The sequence below is a fragment of the Mauremys reevesii genome, linkage group 5 (assembly GCF_016161935.1).
Source record: "Mauremys reevesii isolate NIE-2019 linkage group 5, ASM1616193v1, whole genome shotgun sequence".
Taxonomy (NCBI): domain Eukaryota; kingdom Metazoa; phylum Chordata; order Testudines; family Geoemydidae; genus Mauremys; species Mauremys reevesii.
The window spans coordinates 121,608,619-121,629,715 of NC_052627.1; the positions used below are offsets into that span (position 1 = coordinate 121,608,619).

At 44.5% G+C, this 21,097-nt stretch overlaps 1 long non-coding RNA gene across 1 annotated transcript; it reads left to right on the plus strand.

Moving 5' to 3' along the window:
- Positions 1 to 3,548: 3,548 nt before the first annotated feature.
- On the plus strand, positions 3,549 to 20,573 carry LOC120405919. The gene is made up of 3 exons (XR_005598988.1): positions 3,549 to 3,621; positions 8,476 to 8,662; positions 20,484 to 20,573. It is a non-coding gene; the product is annotated as an uncharacterized LOC120405919 (long non-coding RNA).
- Positions 20,574 to 21,097: the final 524 nt, after the last annotated feature.

Here is a 21,097-nt window from a genome sequence, read left to right on the forward strand (position 1 = left end):
CAGACCCTCAGCTAAGACTGTAGTTGAAAATGCTCTATATGAATAATATGGCCAACACTGAGGAGAAACAGTGTGGCTCTTTTCCTTAACTTCAGTGGGTTTTGTATCAGGCCCTAAACCTCCATCTTGTCATAACAAAGTGCTTTTCTGTATTGTTTGTTCCATATGCCTTTTATACCATTGTGATAGGTTGGATCACAGAACCCGCCTTGGGAGCTGCCACCTGCTGTGCCAAGACTACTTCTACCCCTGCCAGCTCAGGACCCCAGCACCTTGTCTTGCTGAGCCAGACACTCCCATCTGCTCCAACACAGACTCAGGGTCTGAATTACTTGCCCCAAAGCTGCAGGTTTAACTGAAAGCCGCTCACAGAAGTGTTCCTGTCTTTAACACTCAGATGCCCAACTGCCAGTGGGGTCTAAACCTAAATAAATCCGTTTTACCCTGTATAAAGCTTATACAGGGTAAACTCATAAATTTTTCACCCTCTGTAACACTGCTAGAGAGATATGCACAGTTGTTTGTTCCCCCAGGTATTAATACATACTCTGAGTTAATTAATAAGTAAAAAGTGATTTTATTAAATACAGAAAGTAGGATTTAAGTGGTTCCAAGTAGTAACAGACAGAACAAAGTAAGTCACCAAGCAAAATAAAATAAAATGCGCAAATCTATGTCTAATCAAACTGAATACAGATAATCTCACCCTCAGAGATGCTTCAGTAAGTTTTTTCCTCAGACTGGACACCTTCCAGGCCTGGGCACAATTCTTTCCCTTGGTACAGCTCTTGTTCCAGCTCAGGTGGTCGCTAGGGGATTCTTCATGATGGCTCCTCTTCTTTGTTCTGTTCCACCCCTTTATATATCTTTTGCATAAGGCAGGAATCCTTAGTCCTTCTCTGAGTTCCCACCCCCTCTTTCTCAATGGAAAGACACCAGGTTAAAGATGGATTCCAGTTCAGGTGACATGATCACATGTCACTGCAAGACTTCATTGCCCACTTGCCAGCACACAGATATACAGGAAGACTTACAGGTAAACACAGTCATCTGCAGACAATTGTCCTGGTTAATGGGAGTTATCAAGATTCCAAACCACCATTAATGGCCCACGCTTTGCATAATTACAATAGGCCCTCAGAGTTATATTTCATATTTCTAGTTTCAGATACAAGAGTGGTACATTTATACAAATAGGATGATCACACTCAGTAGATTATAAGCTTTGTAATGATACCTTACAAGAGACCTTTTGCATGAAGCATATTCCAGTTACATTATATTCACTCATTAGCATATTTTTATAAAACCATATAGACTGCAAAGTCACAACCATGTATATAAAAAGTCTATCCTGCAGTATTTTGGCATTACTAACTAACTAACTAATACCTAGCTCTTACATAGCGTTTTTCATCCACGGAGCTTAAAGTGCTTTGCAAAGGAGGTCAGTATCATTATCCCCATTTTACAGATGTAGAAATGGGGACACCAGGACAGTAAAGTAATTTACCTAAGGTCACAAAGTAGGCCAGGAATAAAACTTGGCTTCCGAGTTGCAATTCAGTGCTCTATGCACTAAACCATTTTTTTCTGTAAATATGTACCTTTTTGTAGGGAATGTATAGTTGGTAGATACTTTTCCTAAATACTCTGGCCTGGATCCAGAAAAGGACTTAGTTATTGTGACACTGATCATTGCAACGCCTAACTTTTAGGTACCTAGAAAATCACAGGACGAACACTGTGATCCTCAAAGCCTGATTTAGGTGCCTAGGCTCCCAACACAATGAATGAGGAGAGACAGGCGCCTTAGAATGCGATCCACAAAAGCCAGCACAGTAGACAGACACACGTCCATGGCAGGGATGTGTCTTAAGTTCTGCCCCTCTCACAGAGATAGGTGCCTATGTGAAGCTGCCAGGAGATGCCTATCTCTGCTAGCGATCCACAGGGCAGGGTATTGCTCTTCTGGAGTCACGTGGCTTAGGCACCTAACTAATTCCTTGAGAGAACAATTTTGGCACCTGCCTTACTCCACACAAAATGGCCAGAGGAGGCAGTGTCCACCTGTAGGTGTAGTTTGACTCTATATTTCAGGGGGCAAAGCAGGTGACAGGGTGCGCCCCATGCACACACACATGTGCACCCTGAAGCCAGTTCCCTTGGCTCACTGCCTCTCTCCCTCCACCTGGAATGGTACCTGGGTTGCTAGTGCTGGCAGGAAAAGGGATGGACTGGCTTAACAGGGGAGCCCCAAATTCTGTTGGCAGCCACTCTGGCAATGGCTGCAGCAGCAGTGTCGCAGCTCTGGTGCTGCTGTGGCTGCCTCCCTGCTGGGGCTGCTGCCGAGCTGACGCCACATGCCAGGCTCCCACTTCCCCCCACCCATTCCCATATCCCCTTCTCTTCCCCATCCCTTCCCCCTTCCTTTCCCCACTGTCCCCTGCACAATGCCCAACCACCACCAGCCCCAAACTACACCCAGCAAGACACAGACTGTTTCTAAGTCATGGACTGACAATGGAGACAATGTAAATGGAGCTTATTCTGGGGGACAGAGCCCAGATGCACAAAGGTACCTCGGCCCCTAAGTCTGGGGTTTAAGCACCTAAGTCCAGTTTTAGGCTTCACTGTGATCCATAAAACTCCCAACGAACCAGTAGATGCCTCCTTTGCAAAGCGCTTTGCGCTCTGTGGATGAAAAACCCTATGTAAGAGGTAAGCAGGCAAATGGCCCTCTTCCCTAGTTCATGGATTGATCTGCGGCTTAGACGAGAGATGGGCATGCAGCCATCTAGAGTGAGGCTGCAGTTTGCATGCCCAGAGGCAGGAACTTGGGTGCCTTGGGGGCTTTTAACCTGAAACCTTAGGTGCTGAATTGGCTACATTTGGGGAGGAGGGGTTGATGAGGGAACAGCAGCTCTCTGTTATGATCTCTTCTTCTCAGAAGTGCCTCTGTGTCTGCACTGTAGGTCAGAAGAGAACAATGACTTGGGGATGGCCACTCTCTATGGGATTGACCCTCCCTCTTTGCAAACCCATACAGGACCACAGGGACATTTTCCACACTTTAAAGCCCCCATGTGTAGAGGGTTGGGTGCAGCTGCCAGTGAGAATTGCATAGAGCACTGCTTCCTAGGGAACCAGGCTGCTCTGGGAGCAAAGGGGACTTAGGATGCACTGTGGAGGACTTGGGTATTCTTGGATAGCCAAAGTTCTGCAGGTTTCTCCATGGACTTTGGGAGCTGTATGGTGGCTTCACTCATTACCCACTTTGCACGAGGGAAGGGAAAACCTTGCTGATGATTCAGAGTAAACTCTATGAGCTGAACTGTGGACAGCAGCAACTGCCCTGACCTTCAGAACACTTTTTAGTGGATTGTTCCCTTCAATGGGGCTCCTCATAGAAGGAGATACTAGAGCACTCTATTATCACTAGCAAGGAGATGCAGTTATTAGAAGCACATACCTCTCTTAGGTACTCATATTGCCCTGTTATTGTGGGATCTGAGATGCTCACAGTCTTTAATGTTCTTATCCTTACAGCACCCCAGCAAAGTAAGGCACTGCTATTATCCCCATTTCACAGATGAGGAACCGAGGCCCAGATCCTTAAAAGTAAGTAGGTGCATATGAGGAGTTATGTTCCTATTGAAATCAATGAGACTTCTGGATTTGGGACTAAATGATTTGTTCAAGGTCACATAGGAAGCCTTGGTCAGAGCAAAGAATTGAACCCAAGACTCATAGACAAAATGCAATACTCATAGGATGATCCTTCCTCTCCTCTAGCTAACAGCCGTAAGAGAGTGCCTGATCAATAGAGCTGGGTGAATAACTTATTTTTCAGTTTGGTGGCAATTCCAAAAAAAAAAAAAAAAAAAAGTGGTTCGGGTCAAACTGAATCTGTAATTTTTTGGAATTTTGGGTGAGTTGAAATTTGGATCTGTTCCAGGAGAGTATGTAAATTGGAAAATATGTTGCACTAGTTACCCTCATGCACGCCGCTGCAAAACAAGTGGAGAGAGCAGAAGGAGAGAAAGATAAAACATATTGCTGAGCTACAACAAGGAAGGGCTAGGGCAAACTGTTCCAGGTTATTATTGTTATAGCAAGTAGAGCTATAAAAAAAATAACCCATTATCCCCAGGATACTTATCCCAAAGCTATTTATATTCCACAAACCTTCAGATTGGATTTACCTAGTGCAAGGTAATTTGTAACCTGTTTACTTTTGTATTTACTTCGGGTTATGTAGGCTTTATATGGGACTAAGGAAAACAGGAAAAATGGATTATCTGCCCAGCTGAATCAAGCAGTGGAGTGTTGTTTGAAAGAGTCAGACAGGATTCATGATATTGCTTGAAGTTTGGGGGCCTGGTCTGGGGGAGAGAGGACAACTCCTTTAATGAGAGAGGTTTTTTTTTCGCTAGCAATTTTAATTATCACTAAAACCTCAAGCCCATTCAAGCTCCTGATAATACTGTTAGGCTCTCAGCTGAGGCAGGCATTTATTAAAATTCACCCGTTCGGCTGGGAATCCAGGCAGATTTCTGTAGTGGTGTCACCGGCGGTGCTACGGGTCTCCTGGTTCTCACATTACGCGCCATGAACTCCACCGTGCCACATTATCAAGGCCCAATTAAACCAAGCAGTTGATTAAACAAGCCAATCAGGGTAATTAGTTTAATCAGATTCCCGCGGTAGCCAGCGCTGAACTGCTTGTAAAAGGCAGTCGAAGAATGAAGTGCACCTCCTTAAGCTTTTATTATTATTATTATTTTAATGCCTGAGGTAATTAGAATTAGCTAGTGCGAGCCTAAAAACCAAAGGCACAAATGGGAGGAGGAGGGGGGAAGACAATATAATGAGGGCGGTGATGTGTGAAGCAAACAGAAAGGAAGACAGGATGTGTGGTAAACAAATGCAGAGGAGGCAGCCTCTGTGGAAGGCCCGGACAATGTTCAGCTCGACTGTGCTGCTAAAGGGTCTGTCTCAAGTGCCTGGTGACGCCATGGCTTCCTTTTGGGGGAAGAAGGCCAGGTTCCTCATTTCTTTCCTATGTCATGTCTGTCACAAAGACTTGCATTCCAAACTGTTCATGGAGGCAGCACAGCCTGAGAGAAATAAAGGCATAGCAACCTGTCTGGGATAGAACAATGATCATTAGCTGTATCTTACCTACTCACTGTAGCTTTTTAGAGTGTCCATAACAAGGTGAATAGTAAGTCTAAGCTATTGATTCAGGACTGCCCCTCTGTGCTACAATGCTGAAGGCCTATGCCCTGTTGCAGGCATATTGTACCACACAATCTAACCTGGTACATTGGGAGGCTGCATGTTTGAGTAGCTATGGAGCAAGACTGGGTGTGAGGAGGTCCGATGGCAGAAATTTCACAACATGAGCTGATTTTATAGGATTTCTGCCATTTTGAGTGGAACTGTCTAACAAACAGCCAGTTTGGGAGATTTCAGTGCCATCAAATCCCACCCTAAACTCTAGCTAGGCTTCAGTGTTCAACATGAACCCTGAACCTTAGCCCAAACCTAATCTGTATCCAAACACCACCCTCAGGGGACTGGGACTCGTTCAAAGTGAATATTTGCTTTCATTACATTTCACTTATACGCTCTTTCTGGCTTGACTCTGCTATTTGGTTGTTGTCTCGTGCTGTCACTTCTGTGCTTTCTTCACGCCACTTTGGTGGATTTGTCTGCTAGGTCACACTTTGGCTAGGTGATCTACGCTTAAAACACTGCGTCAGTGCAGCTGCGCCACTGTGGTGCTTAAGTGAAGACACTCCTACACCAATGTGAGAGGTTTTCCCATCGGCATAGCTAATCCACCTCCCTGAGAAGTGGTGGCTGTGCCGACGGGAGAAGCTCTCCTGTTGACATAGTGCTGTCTACATGGGGGATTAGGTTGGTATAATTATGTCGCTCGGCAGGGTGGATTTTTCACCCCCTAAGTGACATAATTATACCCATATAGGTCTCTCTAGTGTAGACTTGACCTTTAACACTAAAATAATTCCCAAGTCTCACTATTCTAAAATGGAGAGGAAGGCCTGACTGACCTGGGTGTGGAGATGGAAAATAGCTGAATCAGCTCATCCCCCCAGAGTCCTCAAAGAAAGGAAGTAGGCATGCTAGGCCACCCCTTGAACATGCAGAAGAGAGGAAGCAAACCGCCCACTTGTTCCCTGAAGCTGAGACCCTCCAATGCTAGAGGGAGCAAGTATAGGCTTTTCCATCCCATGAGAAAAACATCACATCTAAGAAGTGCAGGCTGGGTGGGCAATAGTGGGAGGGTTTTAAGGTCATGTTGGGACTCCTCCCTCCCCCCCATCTTTCTCCCAGGAGATGGGGGAACCATATTCTTAAATGGTGAGATTTGTCCCTTTGGAAATATTCAGTTTGGGTTTAGTGAAGGGGTGGGTGATGATGCTTAGAATGCATTCTTGTTTTATTTGCAAACTAATTCATCCATCTCCAGTCCCCTCCCTGGTATCTCAGAGCATCCTGGCTTCATTCTGAAAAGCCATCGGGCAGAAAATAAAAGCCTCGAACATCTTTTCAAAATTAGAAGCCACAGTGGGATAATGGAACACCTGTCCCACCCCTCTAAATGTTCCTTACACTGAACTGCTGCAAAAGCCAGTGCCAGCCCCTGAGTCCCAGCTTATGAACTGAGAAGCAACCTACACTGAGCTGTCTGCCATGCAGTATCGCTTTTTTTTTTTAAAACAGGAAGTGGGCGGGCCCGCCCGCTGCTAAAGGACCTCCCCCCAGCCTAAGGGGAGGATCCACAGGGCCCGGAAACTAAATAATTCCAGGGGACGACTAATGAGATAACTGGGATGGGAGGGAGGTCAAAGGGTCAAACAAAGGGAACCTGATGTCATGCAGTATCTCACAAGGTTTGCATAATATGATACCTATTATACCTATAAGTTTGTTTAAAAAAATTCTTTACAAGTATCTTAGATATCTTAAATTTCTTTCCCTGGGCTGCCTTTGAAAATAATTTGCTGAGAAATTTTCATGACAAAATGCTGCTAGTTAGTCAAACAGCATGCATTTACCCATTATACGCTCTGCAAATTCTTCTCCATTTACATTCAGTCCCTTACCATTGTGTGTTTATGTTAAATCTCATTAAAAAAGTGAGTTCGGTGGCTTCACCCTCACCTCCTTGGGTGCCTTATTTATACACATTTGGCACAATTCATAACAACTGTCAGGCTCTGATTAGCAACTGTAGTTATTTAGTGCACATGGGTGCTGTAAGGTTTAAAGGGACAAATATAGGTACCGCACTTTGAAGATGGAAAGTGACATACTGTAAAAGTACAGTGTTGTTATCTATAGAGACCAATGGATGCAGACCCACCTAAATAGGACATAGGAATTGTGGTGCTGGGTCTCATCGCTGGTCCATCTAGTCTAGTATTTCATCTCTGACAGTGGCCAATACCTGCTGCTTCTAAGAAAGATGCAAGAACCCTCCAATAGGAAGTTATGGGATAACCTACCACCAGAGAAGTTTTCTCCTTAACCCCCATTGGTTCAAGGTTGGCGTATGCCCTGAAGCATGAGTATTTAGATCCCTTCTGTAAAAGCAGCAAAGAGTCCTGTGGCACCTTATAGACTAACAGACATTTTGGAGCATGAGCTTTCGTGGGTGAATACCCACTTCTTCGGATGCATACAGATCCCTTCTAAAACTCATTTATCTTATTTTTGGAATTCTTACCATTCAACTTCTGGTGATGGAAAGGAAAAGCTTTTGAGCTTCACAGAGCTCTTCCTCAGGTCCGGAGAAGGTAACTAGTGTGTCCAAGCTTAATACAAGGTTGGACAGATTGTTAAGCACAAGGGGTTCATACGTTTCGTAGGAGATCACTTAAAATGAAGTGGGCAATTAAGTGTTAGCAGGCAGCAGAGGGTGTTACAAATTGTTGTAATGAGCCATAAAACTGCTGTCTCTGTTAAGTCCATGCTTTCTAGTGTCTATCAGAGTTGTGAAGTTAAATGTCCAGACTTGCCTTTTGAAGGTGGTGCACAGGTTTCCTTTGAGGATGAGGACTGAGGGGGTCAGACATAAAGTGAGCACTTTGTGTAAAGTGTTCACTCACCTGATATGGGGTGGTTTTGTCTTTTCTCATTTTTCTGTGTAAGTTCAGTCAAGAGCGTAGTGGTTGTCTGGTTTCATCCACATAATTGTTGTTGGGGCATTTTGTGCACTGGATGAAGTACACCACATGTTGTGAAAGGCATGGTATAGGTATAGGTAAAGGACCCATGAATCTTGAAAGGTGTGTTATGGGGGCGGGGACTGACTATCATAACAGTGGAGATATGTCTGCAGGTTTTGCATCTGATGTTCTGGCAGGGTCTGATGCTAATTCGAGTTGGTATTTCCTGGTCTGCAGGGAGCTTGCTAACTCTGAGCATTCTTCTTATCCACAGCAATGAATAAGGAATTGGAATGGGACTCAAGAAACCTTCTAGTCCCAGCCCTGCCACTGGCCTGCTGAGTGACCTTGGGGAAATCACTTTGCATCTCCATGTCTCCATTTCTACACCCGTAAAATGGAGCTAATGACACATACCTCCTTTGTAAAGGGCTTTGAGGTCTGCTGATGAAAAGCACTAGGTGAGAGTTAGCTATTGTCATATATATTTTCTTTCTTTTTTTGAACGCAGCTAAGCTCTTGTCATGAATGATTTACGATGGTCATGAGTTCTATAAGCCAATAGTGCAGTACTGACGTATTGTTGTTTATGAATTAAATATTACAGTGAAGAGTGATTCAGAGGTGGAATAGCAGGGGTTTTATACTGTTGGACAGGACTATGGGACACAAATAGTACGCTATGGCTAAGTTTAAACACCAATCTGCATTGCACCTGTTAATAGTCCGTTCTTTTGTCCCCAGTTTTCAGGAGCACTCAACTAGCCCCGCAACATCTGAATAAAAAACAAAACCAAAAAATGATACAGACTTAGCCTACACATTGCTCTTTCCCTTCGACTGCAAATATCCCGGGACCATCAGTCTCGAAGCGGTGTCACTCTTTTAAAGCTGACAATTTTTCATTTAAAGTCTCATCCACATTAATCCCCACACCTACCCACAGCCACACATTTCCAACTCTATTTAATGAGCAGTGAGACACATGACCCCAAAAGGCTAGAGATAAAGTCCTTTGAAATAAGTATTTCCCATTCCCCTACATCATCATTTCTTCACCTGATAATACTCAGATCAATATCAAATATATTTCAGAAAGACATTCTTGCAAAGCACTTACTGCTCTGTAATTACTTTTACCTAATGAGTTGTCATGTGGCATGCAATATCTCTTATCTCTCTAGGGGCTTTGCCCCATCCTCTGAGAAAATGTCCAGGCTTTGGAAACACTACTATTGAAATCTGATAAATATGAGGAAATGCCATGCTTTTGGGGGGTAGGGGAGAACCTTGCTGTTTGTTTCTATGTATATGTATTTTACGTGAATGTGTTTCTAAAATCTGTATTATTTAACACTGATTGCTACTATATATAGGGAACTATGTGTTTGTAAACTGGCTGTGGCTCTAATGGATAGATTGTGACCTGGACTACCAATGGAGTATGTATTACTGCTGGGGCTTCCTAGACCTTGGGTCTGGACGCAAAGGAGTCAATAGGTACTGCTGTTTGGGAGAGAAGGGTGGGAAAAGGGAACCTTGGTTTTGCTTCTTACTTGCTGGCCAGTGTAGCTGAGCTGGTAAAGGGGAGTCTCCTAATTTGCTGCTGGGGCCAGTAGAAAACCACTCATCCCTTTAAGGAGAAAACTGTGCCTCAGAAGGGGGCAGAGTCATGCTGCCTCCTGGGGCTATTCCTGGAGTATGTCAGCTTACACATCGCCCTTTGTTCAAGGCTGTGACCACAGCCCTAATGATCTATCTTGGGTATTTCCACAGCATCTATCATATGTTGCTCAGGAAGGCAAGCTGGTGTACTGAGAGACCTCTAACCTCTGCTCTACCACCTACATGCTGTGGGACCAGTGGCATGTCCCTCTATCCCTCCATCTCAATCTCCCCCTCTGTGAATAGCTAATTTCTGGGGATGATGGGGGGATGAGCTAATGCTGGTAAAGCATCGTGAAGATGTAGAGATCCTAGATCCATGCTAGCAGCTTTATCTGCAACTCGTTTATCTGCTTGAAGTCTGTAAAAGCAGCAAAGAATCCTGTGGCACCTTATAGACTAACAGACGTTTTGCAGCATGAGCTTTCGTGGGTGAATACTCACTTCGTCGGATGCTTGAAGTCTAATGACCATGAGCCTCAAACCCAGTTTAGCTTCATCCCAACAGTTCCTGTCTCCAGGGACAAATATATAGCTCTCCTATTTCCTAGGATGGGGGGAGGGGACAAACCCATCTTTTCTTTCCATGCCAGGGGAATTCACCCACCCACTTCAATCTGCAGCCAAGTTAGGTGCATCCCCACTCAATACTCTTCTAAACCTAATGGTCAGTCCCTATGGTCATCCTGCCACCCTCTCTCACACTACCTTTTCCCCACAAGGAGCACTGCTGAAGCTAATGGGACCCCTTGTGGAGCAAGGTGCTATGCAACATAAAGATGGCAGAATCAGGCCCTAAATGAACATAGCTAAGAACAGTGAATACCCACCTCTGCTTGCTGTGTGTTGTGGATTAAATTGTATCACATAATGCAACACAACAACGTGTGTTTTATGACAGAAATACTAGGATGATGTCCCCTGACCAGGAACATAATGAAGGTTCCAACTCACCTCCACCAAACACCTCTGGCACATGTAATGCAGCTATTCCCCTTGGATTTTTGAAGGATGGGTAGAACAAGGGAATAAGCTGTAGGGGACATAGCCAACTGCAAGATGATAATGGATCAAGCGAAAAATCAAAATGTGTCCAACCATCACAAGTCAAAATGTCCTGTTGGTTCCACTGAACAGATCCCATATCCAACTCTTGCGATTCATTCAAGAGTTGTTAATGATCTGAGAAGCCTGAGGTTTGCAGTAGCACCATGGCAGCATCCCACTTCACTAGGAGTTGGCGGGATCAATGTATCTTCCAGAGCATTGAGAGCTTTCATTAGAAGGCAGGGAATGGGTCGGACCACAAGAGAACACTAAAAAGTACTGCTCTCCAAATGGCAGTAAGTGCCAAGAGTGAGCTTCAGAGGTGGGGAAGAGTCCATGAGATATGTGCAGAGATGAGAATTCCATACTGCCTAGCGGTTGAGGATCCCTACAAGAGGCAACGTGAATTTCTGCTATGGCCATAATCCACAACAACATGACTAAATCCCCAATCCAGCCAAGCATTTAAAAATATGCTTAGCTTTACGCTAGCAACATAGACCATTGATCGGGAACTACTGGTGGCAGAAGATCTCGCAGAGAATTTTGTTACGGGCCAGTCTAAGGTATTTTCCATACATATATGGTCTTATTCCACATCTTATGTCAGACCTGAATCATGCCCTTTGGATTGAGTTTACAAGCACCCCAACATGCATGGGTGTTTGGATGCAAGGTTTTAGTCGGGTCTCTTATAGACAGACTTCACAAATAAACTGTAATTTGAATCCAGAACCCTCCCTTAAATTCTTTGGCTCTGAGACTTTGGTTCCGTGTTTAAAATTTAGTCTGAACTCCCCTTTTAAAATAAATACAAAATTTCCCAACAACAGTCATAGGAACTGGACCATCTGCACTGGAATCATTTGTAATGGGCACGCTGTACAGTAAGTTGTGTCAACTTTACAAATTCCCACTAATCTTTCCTGAAAGCCTCCAAACAAATGTGCCAAGTTTTACCCGTATGAACACAACCGCATATGCTGCTGCTCTAACAGGCTATCCCTGACCTTGTCCTCGTAACTCACAATGTAGAGGAGATATTTGTGACGTTGAGAGAATGAAATGCTCCGGTTTTACATGAAAAAGGGTATTCAATTTTCTAGGTCCAGGAATACAAGTTATTAATCACTTCTCACAAGGAATCCGCAGATGTGTGTTAACACTATTCACCGTGACATAGCTGCAAATCAATTAGTTCATTTTGTCCTACCCTGGAGCTGTCTGGCAGACAATGGCAACGTCTTGTGCAAACGCTTTTAAAAAGAAGACACAAGGAGAATAAACCACAAAGGCCATTGGTTCTAACGAGCAATTAGGAAAGTGTGCAGTTTTTTTCTCTTTCTTTCTTCAATTCATTCTGAGGCTCTAATTCTGAAAGTGATGCTTTTCTTCCTCATTTCCTGTTTGTCAAATGAAGTGCTAATCAGCAGCTTACAGCTCTTGGGGCTGCTTCTCGCCAGCCAGGGAAGGATGAGGTAAGAATGAGTTGGGAAAAGTGGAGAGAGAGTGAACAATAAAGGCAAACAATGCGCACTTATGCTCTTCGTGCCTCCCGATCAATGGGGGCTACACACCATCCTCATGAAAAGAACCTGCCTAAAAACCTCTCCATGGCACTGAAAGAAGTCGCGTTGCTCCAGAGAAGAGAAAACCAGCCTGTTAGTCATTACTGATGGAGTTTGAGCCATGAAATCTGTTTGTACGTGCCTTTAAAGCTGAGAGTTGTAGGAAAACTCACAGTCCGGTGCTGCAAGGCGGCCACCGACCCAAGATGCACCCTGGGGCTTCCTCATGAACAAATGAGTAGAAGAATGAAACAGGCTTGCAACTGCCTTCTTTTCACCCTCCAGAAGAGTCAGCTCTTAAGAGAAGTGTTGCTCATTTAATACAATCAGAAATTCACTCTTTTTTTTTAAATAATTGGTGCACACTAATCTCCAGGGCCTCTTCAGGCAAAGTTAATGGAGTGCCACATAGCAGAGGTATGCTGTACATACACAAAGTGTAGCCAGTCTCATGAATTTTTCACTAAGTCTTGCAATATTTAGTGCTTGTCTTAAAGCCCCAGCTTCAGGAGTCATGTGGATACATTGAAAGCTCAGCTTTCATGTAAAAAATAAGTATGTTTCAAGACCACATAGTTGTAGAGAAAAGCTTGAAAATGTGATCTCTAAAGGCTCAGAAACCAGAAGGCAACTAACGAGAACCCCAAAGTTGTTGACATTTAAAAAAAAAAAGTGAACTTTGTCAGTCTTTTTTTTTTTTTTGCCACTAATTCTTTTTTTTAAGCTCTTCAGGCTGGCAATGCCATCCACATAGATAATGACAGTCCTGGCCTCTAACAGCTTGCAGTCTAAGTAGACAAGGCGGACAAAGGGTTGGAGAAAGGAGCTATTATTATCCACATTTTACAGACGGGGAATTGAGGCACAGGGGGATTAAGGGCTATGTGATGGTGGGCGCTTGATGAAAGTGTCACCTCATGATTAGAGGGTCAGTTTCTCCTTAGTACAGAGCGGGATTTGTATGGGAGCCTGAGACCTCCTGCTCCACTGGTTCCGACCCAGGGCCCTGTGAGGATTCCAAAGGCCAGGCACTCAAGCATGCCTTACGGTTGCCCTCCCTCAGCCACTTCCTACTCCACCCTCTATGCAAGCGTTGCAGTCTGTAGCAAAAGGTACTGAAGAAAAGGTACTAACTGTACCTTTAGTCTGTCTGGGCCTAGGAAGTAGGTTCCCCTTGCCCTAGAGGTGCTGCTGCAGTGTCACTTCTCAGGAGCTCCCAGGGCAGATCCTTCTCTCTGCCTCATCAGCCCCCTTCTGAGCTGCCTGGCTTCCTTTTAAGCTCCACCTCCATCTGGAGCATGCTCTTCAGGAGTGGCTGGATAATGGTCATCTCGGCTCAGAATTGCTCTTCAACCCCTTCAATCCTAGTGTGGGGTTTATACACCCCATCACCGGCTAGATCATCTGCCCTTATTTAGGTTGCGCAGTTACACTATAAATATTTTTTTTATTATTGGTATTACTGTGTCATCTAGGAGTCCTAGTCATGGACCAGGACCCCATTGTGCTAGGCATTGTACAAATAGTGAGATAATATCTTTCATTGGACCAATTTCTGTTGATGAGAGAGACAAGCTTTTGAGCTTACACAGAGCGCAATATAGCTTGAAAGCTTTTCTCTTTCACCAACAGAAGCTGGTTCAATAAAAGATATTGCCTCCACCCCAGATCTAATATCCTGGGACCAACATGACTACGATAACACTATTACCCTTTTAACAGCAAACAAAGGAAGGATAAAGGAAAGGAAGAACAAGGGTGATTACTCATTTCATTGTTTATCTATGCATGCACCTTATTGGTTCCGTGTTTGTTTTTTTCTTTTTTAAACATTATTATTGTATTAATACTGAAGGTTGGATTAGTACCAGGTTTACAATGGTGCCGTGGAGCCAGGCCCGCACTGGGAAGGCGCCTATTACGGACCCATCTAACCCATCCACACGGCTGGGTCTGGCCCCTCACCCGGGGCAGTCCAGCGCCCAGGCCTCCCTGTGTGAGCGGCTCCCAGCCAGCAGGTCCCGCTCGCCTGTAGGGTCCTGCTCCCTGGGCTGCTTCTCCAGCTGTTGTTGCTGTGCCTCTGCTCCCAGCACTGCTCCCTGGGCTGCTTTTCTGCTTCTTTCTGGCTGGCAGGGCTCTGCTCCCCAGCTCAGCTCGGACCCCTGCTCTCTCCTTAGCTCGGCCCCACTCTGTTCCAGGGATGGGACTCCCTGGCCTCCTGACTTCCTCATTAGCCTGCCCGCCCTGTCAGTCAGGCTGACCTGGAGCATTGGCCTCTCCCCATTGTTCCTGGGGACTGTCAGTCTCAGGGTCCTGATTTCTCATCGACCCTTTTCCTTCTTTTTGGTACTGGGAGCTAGCCAACCCAAAACACTCCCACTGAGTATTAGTAAGGGGCCAACAGCCCCCTTATATATATATATATATAAATATATATATATATATATATATATATATATATATATATATATATATATATAAATATATATATATAAGGGGGCTGTTGGCCCCTTACTAATATATATATATATATTTTCCTTGGGACCATAGGTTCTCTTCCTGGAAAGTTCTTTCTGCTCTGTGTGAACTAGTGTTGAATATGAATAAATATTGTAATAATATATTCACAAACATTTGTTCAAGTAGAGTTTGTAAATTTGCTTTGACTGCAGCATCCAGAACCCTTTCTATTTGTTTTCCATGAGCATTTGTAGGAGTGATCTTTTTTTTTTTTTTTTACAAAGAAAAATGGAAGTCTCAACTAGATGTTCTCGTGAAAGTTTTGGGCTACAGCTGTCCACATACCTATTTTGAAATCTCCCCAACTTCCCTCCTTCTGTCTGGCTTGGTAGCGACTGGAAGTCATTTCTATCAGATGACGGTTTGGTGGCTTGTGTGAAATGTGCTTGGTTTGGTGAGCTCAGTACTGTGCCTAGTGAAGAAATGGGTACTTCAGAAAACCAGCCAGCACAACTGATGCTAGTTGGCACCCTCAGCAAAGAGGCAGCTATTGAATTGGCAGGAAGTATGAACTTCCCCCATTATGGTGGACCTGAAGGTCAGGATTGAGACAGCTGGGTGGGGTAGATGCTGCTGTGTTCAGGCTGTATCTCTTCAGTCACTGAGACTGCCTATCCTCCCTCGTGAGAAGAGTGATACTCATTTACAGCCTCCATCTATCTTCAGTACTTCTATGTCTATGACACCGTGGTATTTGAATGTCACAGACTTCAATGTATTTATCCTCACAACACTCTTGTGTGGTAGGGAAGTGAAATCTTCATTTTACAGGCAGGGAACCAAGGCACAGAAGGCAAACTTTTCAAAAGCACGTAAGTGTCTTAGAAGCCTAGGGCCATGTCTACACTGCAGGCGCAACAGCAACATAGTTATGGTGCAATAAGTATGCTGCTATAGCCCTCCAGTGTAGATGCAAACTACAGTGATTGAAGGGGGTTTTCCATCACTGTAGGAACTCTACCTACATGAGCGACAGTAGTAGGTTAATGGAAGTATTCTTCTATTGACTTAGCTGCTTCTACAACAGGAGTTAGGTCGGCTCAACTACAGTTCTCAGGGTATGGATTTTTCATGCCCCTGAGCACCCTATCTATGGCCTAAGTCTTAAGTGTAGACGAGGCCTTAGTCCCATTTTCAGAAGTGATATAGGAGTCTGTGACAATTCCTGCCTAGACACTGTCCCTCAGTTTCTGGATGAAAACCTGAGTTTCAAGACACCTTTTCTTCTCTCTCTCTCTCTCTCCTAGGGTTATTCAGAGTGAGAGAAAATCACCTTTGACTTGATAGCTGGGATGTCTCAATGTCTTCCCATTAACTCTAATGGTTCACAATTAGATAAGAAGCCTTGTGGATGCAGGAGGGAAGCAGTAGATGTGGTATATCTTGACTTTAGTAAGACTTTTGATACTGTCTTGCATGACCATCTCATGAACAAACTAGGGAAATACAGCCTAGGTGGAGCTACTAAACGTTAGGTGCGTAACTGGTTGGAAAATCATTCCCGGAGAGTACTTATCAGTGGCACACAGTCAAGCTGGAAGGGCATATCAACTGGGGGTCCTGCAGGGATCAGTTCTGGATTCAGTTCTGTTCCCTTCATCAGTGATTTAGATATGACATAGAGAGTACACTTACAAAGTTTGCAGACAATACCAACCTGGGAAAGGTTGCAAGTGCTTTGGAGGATAGGATTAAAATTCAAAATGATCTGGATAAACTGGAGAAATGGTCTGAAGTAAATAGAATGAAATTCAATATGGACAAATGCAAAGTATTCCACTTAGGAAGGAACAATCAGTTGCACACATACAAAATGGGAAATGACTGCCTAGGAAGGAGCACTGCGAAAAGGGATCTGGGGGTCATAGTGGATCGCAAGCTAAATATGAGTCAAGAGTGTAACACTGTTGCAAAAAAAGCAAATATTCTGGGATGTATTAGCAGGAGTGTTGTAAGCAAGATATGAGAAGTAAATCTTCTGCTTTACTCAGCACTGATTAGACCTCAGCTGGAGTACTGTGTCCAGTTCTGGGCGCCACATTTCAGGGAAGATGTGGACAAATTGGAGAAAGTACAAAGAAGAGCAATACAAATTATTAAAGGTCTAGAAAACATGAGCTATCAGGGAAAACTGAAAAAACTGAGTTTGTTTAGTCTGGAGAAGAGAAGACTGAGGGGGAATATGTTTACAGTTTTCAAGTACATAAAAGGTTGTTATAAGGAGGAGGACATGATAACAATTTTCAAGTACATAAAATATTGTTACAAGGAGGATGGTGGAAAATTGTTCTCCTTAATCTTTGAGGATAGGGCAAGAAGCAATGGGCTTAAATTGCAGCAAGGGTAGTTTAGGATGGACATTAGGAAAAACTTCCTAACTGTCAGAGTGGTTAAGCACTGGAACAAATTGGCTAGGGAAGTTGTGGAATCTCCATCATTGGAGATTTTTAAGAGCATGCTAGACAAACAGCTGCCAGGGATGGTCTAAATAATACTTTAGTCCTGCCATGAGTGCAGGGGACTGGACTAGATTACCTCTCCAGGTCCCCTCCAGTCCTATGATTCCATGATTCTGTGATCATTGTCTTTTCCTGGGCTGATGATGGAAGCTAACTTGGAACTGGTTTCATGTGAACTCCTAGCTTGGGAGGTGTAGTTGAAGTTGTATTACAGGTTATGAACACAGTTTTTTATATATATTCATAATCAATCTGCATATATATCTCATAACAACCATCACAATGCACAGTGAACCTGTGGAACTCCTTGCCAGAGGATGTTGTGAAGGCCAAGACTATAACAGGGTTCAAAAAAGAACTACATAAGTTCATGGAGGATAGGTCCATCAATGGCTATTATCCAGGATGCGCAGGGATGGTGTCTCTGGTCTCTGTTTGCCAGAAGCTGGGAATAGGCGACAGGGGATGGATCACTTGATGATTACCTGTTCTATTCATTCCCTCTGGGGCACCTGGCACTGGCCACAGTCAGAAGACAGCATACCAGGCTAGATGGACCCTTGGTCTGACCCAGTAGGGCCATTCTTATGTTCTTACATTCAGAACATTATAAGCTTTCATAAAAGGCCTTACTCAATATACTTTTATAGTACAGTAATAGTGTGCAATCAGTTGGTTCCACAGCTCATTTTTAGGATTTAAGTCTTCTGTTCTCCTCATGGGGTGTCTGGACCCAGATTGTCACAAAGCTTAAGTCTCATTATGCTTCTAAGTGCTTGTCTACATTACCCGCTGGATCGGCGGGCAGCGATCAATCCAGCAGGGGTAAATTTATCGCATCTAGTCTCCCGTCGACTCCGATACTCCACCAGGGCAAGAGGCACAGGCGGAGTTGACAGGGGAGCATCAGCAGTCGACTCACCACAGTGAAGACACTGCGGTGAGTAGATCTAAGTATGTCGACTTCAGCTACGTTATTCACGTAGCTGAAGTTGCATAACTTAGATCGACCCCCCTCCCCACCCCAGTGTAGACCAGACCTGAGTAACTTAGGCACATTTGAAAATTTTACCCAGAGAGGCTAAGGCCAAGATACACAAAGGAATTAGGTGCCTAATTCCCATTTCAATAGCCTATTTTTTAGGGTTACCCGACATCTGGGTTTTCCCGGATTTAACCTCTTTTTTGGTAGTCTGCTCTCCGTCTGGCTGGATTTTTGAAATAAGAGTCAAAGTCTGGGTTTTTTTTGCAGAACAAAGGTTGCAACTCAGAGCCCTGATCAGTCCACTTCCCAATTGATTTCTCCCCTGCACCTGCAGCTGATTGGTCCATTCCCCTGCAGCCCCAGCTCCCAGCCCTGGGAGAGGGTCCCGCAGGGAGATGCTGTTGACAGGCTGGCGCTGGATTCTGGGCTTGCACCAGCTGCCATGCCACTGTGACAGGGAGCGGCACCGCCCCACACCGCCAATGAATACCCCTGCCGCAGGTACCCTCTCCAAATATCCCTCCCAATACACACCCCTCTCACCATCTCCAGGTTTCCCCTCCAGCACCCCCAAATACCCCTCCCAGTACACACACCCCTCTTGCACCCCCAGGTATCCTCTCCCAGTATGCACACACCTCTGTCCAGCACCCTCCAAATACCCACTCCAGCACCCCAAACTGTATCCCCCCAACTGCCCTCCTTCTCCTCCTTCCTCCCCCTCCCATAGCCTCCCCTAGTGCTCTCTTTTTGGGAATTTGAGATACGATAACCCTACTCCCGTGACTTGCACATACTCACAGGAAGCCTGTGGTTGAGCAGGGAGTCCAATCCACATTTCCTAAGGCTATGTCTACACTAGCACTTTTGTAGGTATAACTTATGTCACTCAGGGGTGTGGAAAAAAACACCCTCCCCCGAGTGACATAAGTAACACCAACAGAAGTGCTGGTGTGGACATAGCTACCCCCGCTTGTTGGGGGTGGTTTAATTATGTCGAGGGGAAAGTTCTCTCCCATCAGCACAGAGCGGCTACACAGGAGATCTTACCCAAGCAGAGCTGCATTGGTATGGCTGTGCTGCTGTAAGCTCTCTAGTGTGGATATGGCCTAAATCTTAGTCTAGTTCCCAAGCCATTGACTGTACTTCCTCTCAAGCAGACACTTCTGAACAGACATAAAATGAAATAAAACATGGCAGAGAATGGTAGAAGAGGAATGAAAGAACTTTTGCTGAGTCTCATCTTTATTTCTCTTTCTAATCTTTATTTGACAAAGCCTGCAGTGAAAGATTAGAACGTAGAATTTCACATCTATTTTGCACCGGGTTAAACACCACTTAGCTCTTGCTATGTAGGTCCTTATTAAATAGAATTTTAGCTGATGACGTCTTTCATTGCCACTCATTGTTAGGCTAAATCATTTCCTTTGGAAATGCCCACTTAAGCATATTCTCCAAATGAGTGTCTTGATTTAGAGGAGTATATTTCTGAATAGACCAAGGAATGAGCTATTACCTTTATCTGCTATGTAATTTTAATAGCTGCCTGTTATTCAATAGCCTAAAAAAAGAAACCTGTAAATGACTCCAGCCCATGATACCTGGAACATGGTTGTTTTTAACAAATGAACTGGTTTTCAGTTTCAACAGGACAGAGTTAAAAACAGAAAACAAACCCACACTTAGGCTACGTCTTCACTACCCGCCGTATCAGCGGGTAGCAATCGATTTCTCGGGGATTGATATATCACGTCTCATCTAGACGCGATATATCGATCCCCGAATGAGCTCCTGTCGACTCCGGAACTCCACCAACCCGAACAGCGGTAGTGGAGTCGACATGGGGAGCCGCGGACGTCGATCCCGCGCCGTGAGGACGGTAGGTAATTCGATCTAAGATACTGTTGCGTATCTTAGATCGATTTCCCCCTGTAGTGTAGACCAGCCCTTAACCTACCAACAAATCATGTTAACTGCTGTGTGACGGGAATGGGGAGAGAGAGACTGGGGTATTCACAGCCCTTCGTCTTTGTTGCAGGAAGACACTGTAATGGTTACCCTCTCTTCACAACTGGAAGATTTTTCAACTGGGCTTCAAAGTTCTTTTTAAAGTGAAAGCTGAGATTCTTCAGGGTCTGAATATGGCATGTGAGCGATATAAAAGCAGCAAGCAGGCTGGATCTGAACCTCATATTGGGTGTTTGTGGCTTGATCCTGTATTCTGCTGAACATGTCACGTGAGGTACTGAATGCCCTCAGTTCCCACTGAGATATCTAGTACAACTCTCCACATAATTTGGATTTCCCCATGAAAAAAAGAATGTTGAATGCAAATGTCTCAGACTTCTCTCATGTTAATAAACTAATTATTTAAGTCCTGTAATGTATGCCCAGGATCTGCGGGGATAGGCCAAGTTCTGGTAATAATATCTGTTGAGTTTCCATATGACCCAACCTCAATCACTAGTGGTTGTATTCATGGAATCCCTCACTACAAGAAGGTGGACATCAAAGACTGAGGGAACTGGAACTGGATTAACTGGACTAGTGAAGATCCTCTGCTTGGGCTTGATCTAAAGCCCACTGACGTCAATGAAAAGACTACCTACCTTCCCATTGACTTCAGCTGGCTTTAGATCAGACACTTTGGCG